Below are 15,177 nucleotides of genomic sequence, written 5' to 3' on the forward strand. Positions count from 1 at the left end.
ATAGATTTAATTTGAGTAAAATAAGGAGTTAACTTATTCAATTTGATTAGAAAAAGGAGTTAACAGATTTAACTCATTTTTGATCAATAGTGAACTAGAAATTTCCCTTTTTGAACTAAAGAGAGATTTTGTTGAGATATTTAATTTAATAAAATTAGATATGCTCTCATAATTACTTTTTCTATTTAATTAAATAATCTTTAATTAATTAGAGACACTTTTCTTATTTAATTAAATAACTTCATTTAATTAATTAGGAATGGCTTCTCATTTAATTAAATAACTTTATTTAATTAATTAGAAGTAAGTGCTCCATTTAATTAAATAATTTCATTTAATTATTTCAAAATTATTTTTGAAACTTGTCAACTCAAGTCAACCATGGTTAAATCTGGTCAACTTTTGGTCAAACTTGATCTTTGCGTATGTGAATATGAGCAAATGTGAGTATGAATTCTAGCAACAATTCAATGCAAATTCTCATTCAACCTTTCAAAATGAAGAGATGAAGGTCTCTTAAATAGACTTTCCTAGAATTCATCAACGGTTGAGATCGATTTGTAAGGCCCACACTAGTACTTGTGTCTAGATCTTGATGAAATAAAACTGGTTAGGAGATAATTGAGTTATGCTTTATACTTTGTTTTATTGCAAATCATGATTTAAGGGTTCCTATAGGAGACTAATGTGGATTTTGATATTCTCTCTAGTAACATTAGGTCTATAAAATAAGACCACATGGACATGAGATTTAAAATGTTTAAGACAAGAACCTTACCATGAGACACTATGGACGATTTACTAGGTAGTTAGGAAGGATAAAATAACATTCAACCTACTAGGAACAACTATGAGTATAGGTTATGATGATAATCACATACATGGCTATGTTTGAAACTTGGTTCTAAATTATTATGACATAATTACTGAAACATTCTAATAGTCTAAGGAGTTAAACTTAATCAAGTTACTAGTTAACCAGTCGGCACAAATCCATTTTTATATTGTTTCTATGATTTACTAAAGATGATTCAGAGTTTCATTGTTATGTAAGAAAGAGTTGTGATGATACTCTAATTGAAAATAATTTATATTTAGAAAAATTACTATTGATCCACATATTCGATATTTCAATGTTTCAATCTTTTATGGGAATGATAATGAAATGTTTTGAATATGCACTTAGATGAAAGTTAAATGGAATATGATGTTGCAATTACTTAGAATAGAAATGATTAGATAATACTTACTTGTATACGTTAATGAGTAGTACGAGATATTGGATTTATGTTGTATGTGTTTGTATGGATCTTGTATTATCTTATTGGGTTACTAATGTTTAAGTTGAGTGTGCAGGAAAGTGGAACCATGGTGATTAATGGGGGAAACAAGGTTCAATCTTATGTGAAAACGGTTAAGCCAAGGTGAATCTTTGGAAGATTCAAAACTTCGTTGTATTGTGTTTATTTCGTACTGTGACTGTGTATGAGTGTTATAGTTAGAGAGCATGGTTGATTAGTGACATGTCATCGTAATGTGTGAAGTGTTTTTATGTGCATGTGTGTGTCATTTGACACTTGTTTTGTCTATGTGCAAATGACATGTCAAATAGGATTCTTTGGCATGAAGTCACTCAACCTAAGCCTAATCCTCATTGCAAAATCAATTAAACCACCTTGGAGAGTGTTAGGAAGAATCACCTTCTTGACAGAATGCAAGTTACAAGTGATAGGAATTTTTAGAGAGCCTAAGTGATTCTTAAGTGCTAATTTTGTGAAAACAAGTCACCCACATGGTAATAGTATGGGTTCGGGGGTTAAATATGATCATAAGTAAGTCTAGGGGACCTAGGGGACCCTCAAAAAGAGTCATTTCCAAGCCAATTCGAAAATCATATTGTAACCTAACTTCTTTCCTCATGACACCACTAGGTTAAGTCCTCATTGGTGGAAAAACACAAGAGTAAAAGAAGTAGGTGAGGATTAAACTGAAGGTCTTTATAGGGACGTTATGCCAATCTTGGGGAAAAATGCACCCACTCTCTAATTTTAGAGACAACCAAGGAATGGAAAGGAGAAGTTGAAAATCCAAGCAGGAAGAGGTCTTCATTCCATTGCCATAGCTTGTAAGTAGGTTAGTCCTTCATACCATGCTTTCTTTATATCTCATAGCTGAAATGGAAAATTGTAAGAGTGCCTTTGGTAGGAGTGTTCTTGGTATTCTTGTGTTGTGATAATGTGATGTACTCTTGAAAATTTCTGGTTTTATTTCTACTTGGTTTTGTTTTCTTCTTTGTGCTTGAGCATTGTTATGGGTGTGGGACTTGCACTCACCCTTGTGGGAAGGGAAGAGGAGTCCTGGGTGAATGGGCAGCAGTTGGATTGCATAGTTGAGGACCTTGGAGTATGGGCTCCATTGTATGTCATTGTCATATTCATATTTTTCCTTACGAAAGAAAAAGAAAAGAAAAGGAGAAATGGTGAGGAAGGAAGTAACTAAAGTATGGGTTTGTAGGAAGCTAAAATTGTTGGTTGTGTGTGGTGGAGGATGTTGTGTTGGTAGTGTGTGTGGTGGAAGATGTTTATGAAGCCCCGAAAGGGCATGATATTATGAAGCCCCGAAAGGGCCTGGTATTTTGTTGATTTAGCCCCAAAAGGGCATGATTTTTATGGAAGATATGATATGAAATGGTAAACCTCCTTGTGTTTCCACCTTCACCCAATGTTTATGATTCCATTTGTGAATCATTGTGCAAGCCTTGGTTGGGAATTGTAAATGTGTTGTTAAACTGTGATTTTCATGTTGGATTCTTGTTATTATGATGATGTTTGAATGTATCCCCGTTGAGCCTTGTTTCCCCTAGCGCGGGGGTGGTCTCTTTGAGGCCTAGGTTGGGAGGTGAGCCTCCATGGTTGCCTAGTTGTTTCTCTTTGTGCAGGTATTCTTTGGAGAGTTTTGGAAACTTGATGTTATGGAGTCCATTTCTTGCTTAGGAGCAGATGTATTATTATTGTGTTAAGGGGAGAGAAATCCTCCTTGGTTATGTGAAAGAAATTGTATTGTAGAGTATGGTGTTGCTTCTATTTCATATGTTCTGAAGAAGAGAAGTTGATGTAACAGTATTATATATGATCTTTCTATTGTGCTCAAGTTGATAAAAATTCATGCTTGATATTGTATTGAAAGAAATTTGCAAGGATCATATTAGAGAGGGTATGCTTCTTAGATGTTGTTCCATTTATAATGAATAGGAATATGCAGGAAGGAGAATTTGAGTATCTTGAGATAACAATAGGAATGAAACTAAACTTGCCACCTTGTTATCTTATTTCTCTATTGCATAAGGAATGATTAAAAGTTTGATGTTAGTATTGAAATTGCTAATGAAGTAAGGTATGCAATTGATAGAAGGAATGGTAGATAGTTTACATCTTAGTATTAAGTGATATCAAAGGAAATGAAAACATTTGATGTATTAAAAGTTAGCTCCACACTTCCTGAGTTCTATCTTTTTTTCAAAATTGAATTCACCAGCATGTTTTTCTATATGTTGATTTAAATGAAATCCTTTGTAGAAATGATCTAATAGACTTATTAATTTAAGTAGGAAGAAAAAACTTAATAATTCCTAGTATGTTATTATAACAACTCATGAAGGATGACCTCTATTAAGGGAGAAGAAAATAAGAATAATACATATAAGTGTAAGGAACATAAAAAAATTAACTAGCTGAAGGTGCCCATTTATCTCTCTGGAATTTATATGGAAAGGTAACTAAATTCACTTCTTCAATTACAGACTAATATTTTATTGGCTAAGAGTCTACCTAGATCCCTAAAGGAATAAGACATCCATAGCTAGAAAGAATTTGAGAATAAACAATAACTATAAAACTAAAATGTCTAATCACTACCTATGGAGAAACAATATATATATAAAAGATCTATACCTACTAATGCAACACATAAATGTTACTTGACTTTTGGGCTAGCTTTGAATTCCAAAGCGCTACCTTTTTCATCCAAAACAATAAACAAACCTTACTTTTAAAATACAATAGATATGAGGAGTTGCAAGTTGAAATAAACAAATCTTGTAAATAACATAAAGTGGGTTTAAACCAAAAGGCAACGTGATATAACAAGTGCAGAGGGTATTCTGATTTAAGGCATCATCTTTTAGTGGGAAGGAAAAAGTACTTGAAAGCTTTTATGTGTCTTGACCTTGTCATGATTTTCCTTTCTTCCTTGGGCAGCACCATGTTTTAAGGGAAGAGATTTTATGTGGAGAGAACATCTTTGGGAAATGCACATCCTCCCTTAGTTTCCCCTCCCACCTACCATTAAGCCTACCTAGGCGCCCATGTGGCAAGGTAGTAAGGAGGGAGTGGTTGGCACTTTAATTGTATTCTGTTTCAAGCAAAACAATACCCAAAAAAAAAATTAATTGGATTCCAAAACATGCGCTTGGACAAGGAATTGACTTAAGTTACATAGCCTTGGATGATATGACATCCTATAGCTCATGATGTAAGTCTAGCCCTAGCTTAGATATAGAATAGGAAGTGACAACAAATTAGGACTAATAAAGTGGTTTTAGTTTTAAAAGTAATTTGGTGGGTTTGGAGTTTAGTTTAATATTATGTTGATTTAAATGTGGCACATAAATTTACAAGGTAAAGTTTGTAGTAAACATTGATATATAAATGGGCTATAGTTATTTAACCAATCAAATGGTCATATTAGCATGTTATTGAATTAAAGAAATTTGATTCTAAAATAAAGGTGATTAAAGGTATGTAGGGATGTAATGGGTAGTTAGAGTTATATACTATATTATATAGATATATCTAGATATATATTATATTATAATCTATCAATATATGTTATGTAGATTATAGTATAATATTTGGATATATTATATTATTTAATGGTTATTTAGGTCGAGTGTAGTATAGATAAGATAAACAAGTTGGGCACTTAATTTTAAATATGAATTAACGATGTTTTGATGTCAATTTAAGGAGATACGAGATTGAGCAATGCTCTGATGAAGATAATGATTGTCATAACTCCAAGCTTTGTAGTTTGATTTAATAACTGAAAATAATAATGTTAGCCTATTCATGAAAAGATGCAAACTAAGAGAGTATAGGCACTTGTAAGGCATAACTATGATACTAGTAAACTCATAATAGAACATATAATAATAATGGTAACCCAAATATTGATGAAGAAACACTGAGTAATAATTCATCCTCTTGTTACAATCTTCTATGCTATCACCGCCACATTTACATAAGGCTCATCACATTTGCCATCAGAGTGTCCTGGTTAAGTGTAGAAGAATAAGGGCTCATAACTTCATTTTCCGAGTAGAGCCTTTTGATATATTAATGAACCTAACAAATCCAAGTTTAAATACGGATAGTATATCCTTTAATCTTATCGACAACTCCAGTTAGGTTATGATTGATGCTTCATTGTAAACTCTAAACTTAAAATGCAACTCACACTTCTAATTATGCAAAGTAAAATTCTATTATAACCGCCACCTGATAGGAGTATAATCCCCCTTCACAATGCACACGAAACCATTCATCTTGTCAAGGAAACGTTAATGTATTCAAAAAAAAATTGGTTGTGTTCTCGTGTTAAAATTTTTGGTTAAAAATTTATGGCATGACATGATTTCAATCAATGGTCAGGATTAAAGGTGAATTTCAGTCATAAACGGAGATTTCCAAATTAAAGGGAGTTAACAGATTTAATTTGAGTAAAATAAGGAGTTAACTGATTCAATTTGAGTAGAAAAAGGAGTTAACTCATTTAACTCATTTTTGATTAATAGTGAACTGCAAATTTCCCTTTTTGAACTGAAGAGAGATTTTGTTGAGATATTTAATTTAATAAAATGAGATATGCTCTCATAATTACTTTTAATATTTAATTAGACAATCTTTAATTAATTAGAGACACTTTTCTTATTTAATTAAATAACTTCATTTAATTAATTAGGAATGGCTTCTCATTTAATTAAATAACTTTGTTTAATTAATTAGAAGTAACTACTCCATTTAATTAAATAATTTTGTTTAATTATTTGAAAATTCTTTTCGAAACTAGTCAACTCAATTCAACAGTGGTTAAATCTGGTGAATTTTTGGTCAATTTTGATCTTTGTGTATGTGAATATGAGCAAATGTGAATATGAATTCCAGCAACAATTCGATGCAAATTTTCATTCAACCTTTCAAAATGAAGAGATGAGGGTCTCTTAAATAGACTTTTCTAGAATTCATCAATGGTTGAGATCGTTTTCAATCAACGGTCCGGATTAAAGGTGAAGTTCAGTCATAAAGGAAGATTTCTAAATTAAAGAGAGTTAACAGATTTAATTTGAGTAAAATAAGGAGTTAACTAATTCAATTTGAGTAAAAAAAGGAGTTAACTGATTTAACTCATTTTTTATCAATAGTGAACTAGAAATTTCCCTTTTTGAACTGAAGAGAGATTTTGTTGAGATATTTAATTTAATAAAATGAGATATGCTCTCATAATTACTTTTTCTATTTAATTAAATAATCTTTAATTAATGAGAGACACTTTTCTTATTTAATTAAATAACTTCATTTAATTAATTAGAAATGGCTTCTCATTTAATTAAATAACTTTTTTTAATTAATTAGAAGTAAGTACTCCATTTAATTAAATAATTTCGTTTAGTTATTTCAAAATTCTTCTCGAAACTAGTCAACTGAAGTCAACCGTGGTTAAATCTAGTCAACTTTTGGTCAAACTTGACCTTTGCATATGTGAATATGAGAAAATGAGAGTATGAATTCCAACAACAATTCGATGCAAATTCTCATTCAACCTTTCAAAATGAAGAGATGAGGGTTTCTTAAATAGACTTTCCTGGAATTCATCAACGGTTGAGATCGATTTCAATCAACGGTCAGGATTAAAGGTGAAGTTCAGTCATAAAGGAAGATTTCCAAATTAAAGGGAGTGAACAAATTTAATTTGAGTAAAGGAAGGAGTTAACTGATTCAATTTGAGCAGAGAAAGGAGTTAACTCATTTAACTCATTTTTGATCAATAGTGAACTGGAAATTTCCCTTTTTGAACTGAAGAGAGATTTTGTTGAGATATTTAATTTAATAAAATGAGATATGCTCTCATAATTACTTTTTCTATTTAATTAAATAATTTTTAATTAATTAGAGACACTTTTCTTATTTAATTAAATAACTTCATTTAATTAATTAGGAATGGCTTCTCATTTAATTAAATAACTTTTTTTAATTAATTAGAAGCAAGTACTCCATTTAATTAAAGAATTTTGTTTAATTATTTCAAAATTCTTTTCAAAACTAGTCAACTCAAGTCAACCGTGGTTAAATATGGTCAACTTTTGGTCAAACTTGATCTGTGCGTATGTGAATATGAGCAAATGTGAGTATGAATTCCAACAACAATTCGATGCAAATTCTCATTCAACCTTTCAAAATCAAGAGATGAGGGTCTCTTAAATAGACTTTTCTGGAATTCATCAATGGTTGAGATCGATTTCAATCAACGGTCAGGATTAAAGGTGAAGTTCAATCATAAAGGGAGATTTTCAAATTAGAGGGAGTTAATAGATTTAATTTGAGTAAAATAAGGAGTTAACTAATTCAATTTGAGTAGAGAAAGGAGTTAATTGATTTAACTCATTTTTGATCAATAGTGAACTGGAAATTTCCCTTCTTGAACTGAAGAGAGATTTTGTCGAGATATTTAATTTAATAAAATGAGATATGCTCTCGTAATTACTTTTTCTATTTAATTAAATAGTCTTTAATTAATTAGAGACACTTTTCTTATTTAATTAAATAACTTCATTTAATTAATTAGGAATGGCTTCTCATTTAATTAAATAACTTTGTTTAATTAATTAGAAGTAAGTACTCCATTTAATTAAATAATTTCGTTTAATTATTTCAAAATTCTTTTCGAAACTAGTCAACTCAAGTCAACCATGGTTAAATCTGGTCAACTTTTGGTCAAACTTGATCTTTGCGTATGTGAATATGAGCAAATGTGAGTATGAATTTTTGCAACAATTCGATGCAAATTCTCATTCAATGTAGTGCCTACCCTCGTTCACATCTTTTCTGGACATTGATGCTATTATTATCAGACTGTGATAGACTAGTTTTATGTTGATGAATTAGTGGTATTGTTTTGACACTATCAGACATTATGTTATGGATTCAGTGGTTATATGATGAGATCATTTAGATTTTACATTTCATACATACATGATGATCATTATACTATTTTCAATTATTGTTGATGATTAGATGGATGGTTATTATCTTATGTGTTTTATTATGGATACTTACCCCATACTTGCATGTGTATGGTGTGCGTTTTTTCTTATTGAATGGTGTTTCTTATGTGGTTAAAGAAGGGAGTCGTAGTCACCTGCTTAGTCAGGATCTACACGATGCACCACTTCCTGCCATTGTCTCTTTAGCTTAGCATTATATATATTGTATGTACATGCATGGTTTTTCTGCAGGTTGCAGGTACCGGGTATTGAGTTCCCTAAATTGCCAGGATGAGCGTACCCTATTATACTATCTCAATGATAAGAGAAGGGAGATAAGTTCTCAAGTCCAAATCTCAAACCCTTAAACCATTTGTCCTAGTGAGTTAGGACAAGTATCAGAGTTGAGTACCCACCGAATGTGTCGGATGACATATTTCATGATTTTTAATCCTTTAGATTGATTTTGTATGATTTATTCTATGATGGGTTTTCATATTTTATCTTGGAGGTCTATGGTGAATTTTCTATTAATTAACTCTTAATAAATAGATTTAATTAATAAATTAATTATTTTTTGAGAAAATTAATAAAATATCATGATCTTAAATATTTTTAGTATAATTAATTAAATGTGAATTAGTGAGGAAAATGAATTAAATAAAAGAAAATTAGAAATTAAAATTAATAATAATAAAATCATAATAAAATAATAAATAAATAATAATAATAAAAGTTATAAAAGTTAAAATAAAAGTTATAAATATTTAAATAGAAATTATATAAAAGTGGATTGGAGTTATAAGCTTGCATGGGAGTTAACGCACTTCTCTATTTCTCATGTGTGAACAACACAGGGGTTAGTGCATTAATTAAGCACATGGTGTCTACAACCCTATGGCTCATCTTAAAGGTTGGAAAAGACCCATGCTTGGTTGGTGACACCTTCCAGCTGTTTCTAGAAGCATTCTAAAAGTTTCCTGAGATCTCTTTATATTCAGGCATCCCTAGAAGCTTAGACATAGCATTTGGAGTGCAATTGGAGCATTGGAGGATTTAAGAATTCTGAAGAAGGGAGCTTGCTCTGCGGGTTTTCTGAGGAAGAGCGAATTACCATCAGAATTTGGGTAGATTCTTGTGATTTTACTTATGCTATTTGCGCATCTTGCATTCCCTATCTTCTTCGTGTCTTCCATATGTCTTCTAAGGAATTTCATATTTTTATTGTATTCATTCTCAATATGGGCAATTGAATTTATGTGGAAATCTTACTATGCATAGATCTAAAAGAAAATGGGGCTAGGGTTTAAATTCATAGCCAAACCTATCAGATTATTTATTGGATAAATTTGAAAATCAAAGATTTAAAGGAAAATTCTAAAAATTAGAATTTCTAAGTAAACTATGTATATTCTTGAATCTGCATACACATATATGTATATATCATTATACACACACACACACACACACACACACACACACACACACACACATATATATATATATATATATGTATGTGCTATGATGGTGATAAACCCTACGTGTATATATGTACACACACACACACACACACACACACACACACACATATATATACTCATATATATATATATATATACTCATATATATATATATATATACTCATATATATATATATATATATATATATATATATATACATATATAGTAATTGAATGTCAAATCGCGATAGAGTTTCATGTTAATAGTATTTCATATCGCATGGGAACATTTTTATAAAAAATGTTATTGAAAATTGCGTTAAAAAAAAAAATATATATATATATATATATATATATATATATGATGTTGGGCGGGTATTATATACCTCACCCACCGCAAGCCTGCGAGACTGCAGTGTATCTGCAATCTGCAGTATACCTGTGGTGCGGATGTATTGGGCCACGCAATTTTAAAATTGCATTGCAATTTGAGTTTGGTTTTAAATTATATAAAGTTTTATTCGCAACATTATTTCATATGAGATTTGGATATGAATCTCGATTTTGTTGCAATATCATTAATTATTAAATGTTATTATATATATATATATATATATATATATATATATATATATATATATATATATATATATATATATATATATATACATACATACATACATATATATATATACATACATACATATACATACATAAATATATATATATATATATATATATATTTATGTATGTATATGTATGTATGTATATATATATATGTATGTATGTATGTATATATATATATATTTATATGTATGTATATATATATATATATTTATGTATGTATATATATATATTTATGTATGTATATATATATATATATATATATTTATGTATGTATATATATATATATATGTATATATATATATATATGTATGTATATAAGTATATATGTATATATAATTAATTATAAATGAATATTATAAAGTTTTAAATTAATGGATCACTTTTTTAAGGACTTAAAATATTGATATTGAGCTTGTCAATTATAAAGAGATATTAATAATTAATTTAATTAAACTCAGTTTAATTAAGATTAGTTATTAGAATATATAATCAAAGTTTTGATTCATTGAGAGTGTCAATTTTCAAACAATGTTATATAAACAAAAAATTATTAGATCAATTAGAAAATTGAGTCTAATAGTTTTGGGGAGAAATTTTATTCTATCAAACAAATACATGGGTTAGGAAAAACGTGAAATTTCTCCACTTAATATAATTTGGAAACACATAAATTGAGACTTTTAAATTCAAATTTGAAAACTTAGCAAAACCAAAACATGTGTTTACATTGTGTATTCTTTATGCTATTGTTTTGGATTTTGGGTTGACTAGTGTTGACCAATATAGGACGTCTACCAAAGGCTTGGGGGTTATGTGATTGTGATGTCATGATGATGTTTTAATCTCGATCTTTATAAACCCAACCATGGTTTGTGATGGAATGCTCTATGTATTGGATGTGATTATTGATTGTTATAGTTGAGATTCTTGTATATGAGACTCTTGACCTAACCATTATTTTGGTCATCGATCAGTTATCCTTGATTATTTTCTACTCACCATGATGGGACTGAGATGTGGATTTATTCTTGATGATTTCATGTTGTGACATGTTTGACTCAACCATTTTTGGAGTCTTCGATCAATATGATTGAGATATATATTTTGGTTATTGAGAACCATTGGATATTTGATTATCAGTGATACTTCAGCTGCCAATAGAGAGTTGTTGTGTTCATGATTTTCTATGGATATTTTCTCATGGAGATTTGATGCTTTTATGCATATTTGATGATTTTATTATGGATTATCTTTTCTGATTTTGAGATTTATGAGTAACTCATTGTAAGTTGGATTAATAAGTGATAACATTCACACTTAATACTAACAAAATGAACCTAAAAAGATAAGAGTTTTGTTCTCGCCCATGCCTTGAGTGATTGTACAGGCTAGGATGGGAGTAGTGAGATGCATGGTTGCAACCTTGCATTCCGTAGTATGCCTCATCAGTATAAGAGGATACTAGTGGCCGCATGAAATCAGTATGGACCCGTGGAGTTTAGCTAACAGCTAGGGTAACTTGTACGTGATAATTGCAATGACACTTTTCCGCTTGCATAGTAGCTTCCCACATGTCATTGTGTGCCTCTGGGTTTAGATGTTAAATTTTGTGTTTGGAACCTTTGAGTTAGTATACTTTTAGGATTCTTGGACTTATAGAGATATGTGCTATGTGATTTTGATAGCTTGTTTGGGACTTGAGATTATCTCCTTAGCACGATGGGAGTGGACCACTTAGGTACCATGCGGTCTAGTGGTAGTGTATTTTTCACTCTTATCATTTTGAGATTCATTGAGACATCGTGGTTGATGGGTCCTTCATTGTGGTGGATATGTATCCTTTTTCATTGATGATTAGCATATGTTAGATGATGTTATCTTATGCTTTTATTTTCATGTTAGATTACTTCTACATATGATGTTGTATTTATTAGGAGTGACATTCCTAGTATGTAATACCGATGATCTCTTCGGTGATTTGGAATGTTACGCACGGAGGGATGGCTAGGATCCACGATGGTCTAATGATGCTATTGATAGTTGGGAGGAACCATGCACTTAGTTTATTATGTTGATCTTTATGATGGATGTATATGTTCTCTATCATATGGATCATGTGATTATCTCTACTTTGATGTATCATGGATTAGAATAGGATGATGTACCTTATTCTACATATGTATATTCTTTGTGCCTATCATACCCTATGACATGTACAGTGGATGATTGTGCATTCTGGAATGTAATACAGAAAGGACATTTGTATATTGGATGTACCATTATTATTTCATGTGGATGTTGTGCTAGATGGATTCATGTATGTAATTCAACGTTAAGGGATCTTAAAGAATGTAATCTGTTATTTATGTTATGTTTAATTTCAGATGGACATTGCTATTACTTTTGTTATTGTGCATAAGTTATATGTGATGTTTACTTCTATGGAAAAAAAAATGCTACTATACTTAGCAAAATTCTAGGTTAATTCTTTGGATCCCTTGGTGGGGCATTACATTCAACCATTCAAAATGAAGAGATGAGGGCCTCTTAAATAGACCTTCCTAGAATTCATCAACGTTTGAGATTGATTTCAATCAACGGTTAGGATTAAAGGTGAATTTCAGTCATAAAGGGAGATTTCCAAATTAAAGGGAGTGAACAGATTTAATTTGCATAAAATAAGGAGTTAACTGATTCAATTTGAGTAGAGAACGGAGTTAACTGATTTAACTCATTTTTTATCAATAGTGAACTGGAAATTTTCCTTTTTGAACTGAAGAGTGATTTTATTGAGATATTTAATTTAATAAAATGAGATATGCTCTCATAATTACTTTTTCTATTTAATTAAATAACTTCATTTAATTAATTAGGAATGGCTTCTCATTTAATTAAATAACTTTGTTTAATTAATTAGAAGTAAGTACTCCATTTAATTAAATAATTTCATTTAATTATTTCAAAATTCTTTTCGAAACTAGTCCACTCAAGTCAACCGTGGTTAAATCTGGTCAACTTTTGGTCAAACTTGATCTTTGTGTATGTGAATATGAGCAAATGTGAGTATGAATTCTAGCAACAATTTGATGCAAATTCTCATTCAACCTTTCAAAATGAAGAGATGAGGGTCTCTTAAATAGACTTTGCTGGAATTCATTAATGGTTGAGATCGATTTCAATCAACAGTCAGGATTAAACGTGAAGTTTAGTCATAAAGGGAGATTTTCAAATTAAAGGGAGTTAACAGATTTAATTTGCGTAAAATAAGGAGTTAACTGAATCAATTTGAGTAGAGAAAGGAGTTAACCGATTTAACTCATTTTTGATCAATAGTGAACTGGAAATTTCCCTTTTTGAACTGAAGAGAGATTTTGTTGAGATATTTAATTTAATAAAATGAGATATGCTCTCATAAATAATTTTAATATTTAATTAAATAATCTTTAATTAATTAGAGACACTTTTCTTGTTTAATTAAATAACTTCATTTATTTAATTAAGAATGGCTTCTCATTTAATTAAATAACTTTGTTTAATTAATTAAAAGTAAGTACTCCATTTAATTACATAATTTCATTTAATTATTTCAAAATTCTTTTTGAAACTAGTCAACCCAAGTCAACCGTGGTTAAATCTACTCAACTTTTGATCAAACTTGATCTTGGCATATGTCAATATGAGCAAATGTGAGTATGAATTCCAGCAACAATTTGATGCAAATTCTCATTCAGCCTTTCAAAATGAAGAGATGAGGGTCTCTTAAATAGACTTTCCTAGAATTCATCAACAATTGAGATCGATTTCAATCAACGGTCAGGATTAAAGGTGAAGTCCAGTCACAAAGGGAGATTTTCAAATTAAAGGGAGTTAATAGATTTGATTTGAATAAAATAAGGAGTTAACTGATTCAATTTGAGTAGAGAAAGGAGTTAACTGATTTAACTCATTTTTTATCAATAGTGAACTGAAAATTTCCCTTATTGAAGTGAAGGGAGATTTTGTTGAGATATTTAATTTAATAAAATGAGATATGCTCTCATAATTACTTTTTCTATTTAATTAAATAATCTTTAATTAATTAGAGACACTTTTATTATTTAATTAAATAACTTCATTTAATTAATTATAAATGGCTTCTCATTTAATTAAATAACTTTTTTTAATTAATTACAAGTAAGTACTCCATTTAATTAAATAATTTCGTTAAATTATTTCAAAATTCTTTTCGAAACTAGTCAACTCAAGTCAACCGTGGTTAAATCTGGTCAACTTTTGGTCAAACTTGATCTTTGCATATCTGAATATGAGCAAATGTGAGTATAAATTCTAGCAACAATTCGATGAAAATTCTCATTCAAACTTTCAAAATGAAGAGATGAGGGTCTCTTAAATAGGCTTTCTTGGAATTCATCAACAGTTGAGATCGATTTTAATCAACGGTTAGGATTAACGGTGAAGTTTAGTCATAAAGGGAGATTTCCAAATTAAAGGGAGTGAACAGATTTAATTTGAGTAAAATAAGGTGTTAACTGATTCAGTTTGAGTAGAGAAAGGAGTTAACTGATTTAACTCATTTTTGATCAATAGTGAACTGGAAATTTTCCTTTTTGAACTGAACAGAGATTTTGTTGAGATATTTAATTTAATAAAATTAGATACGCTCTCATAATTACTTTTTCCATTTAATTAAATAATCTTTAATTAGTTAGAGACACATTTCTTATTTAATTAAATAACTTCATTTAATTAATTAGGAATGGCTTCTCATTTAAT

This window comes from Cupressus sempervirens, chromosome 5 (genome assembly GCF_028749045.1).
Source record: "Cupressus sempervirens isolate cs-2001-9-10 chromosome 5, ASM2874904v1, whole genome shotgun sequence".
In the NCBI taxonomy this organism is placed as follows: domain Eukaryota; kingdom Viridiplantae; phylum Streptophyta; class Pinopsida; order Cupressales; family Cupressaceae; genus Cupressus; species Cupressus sempervirens.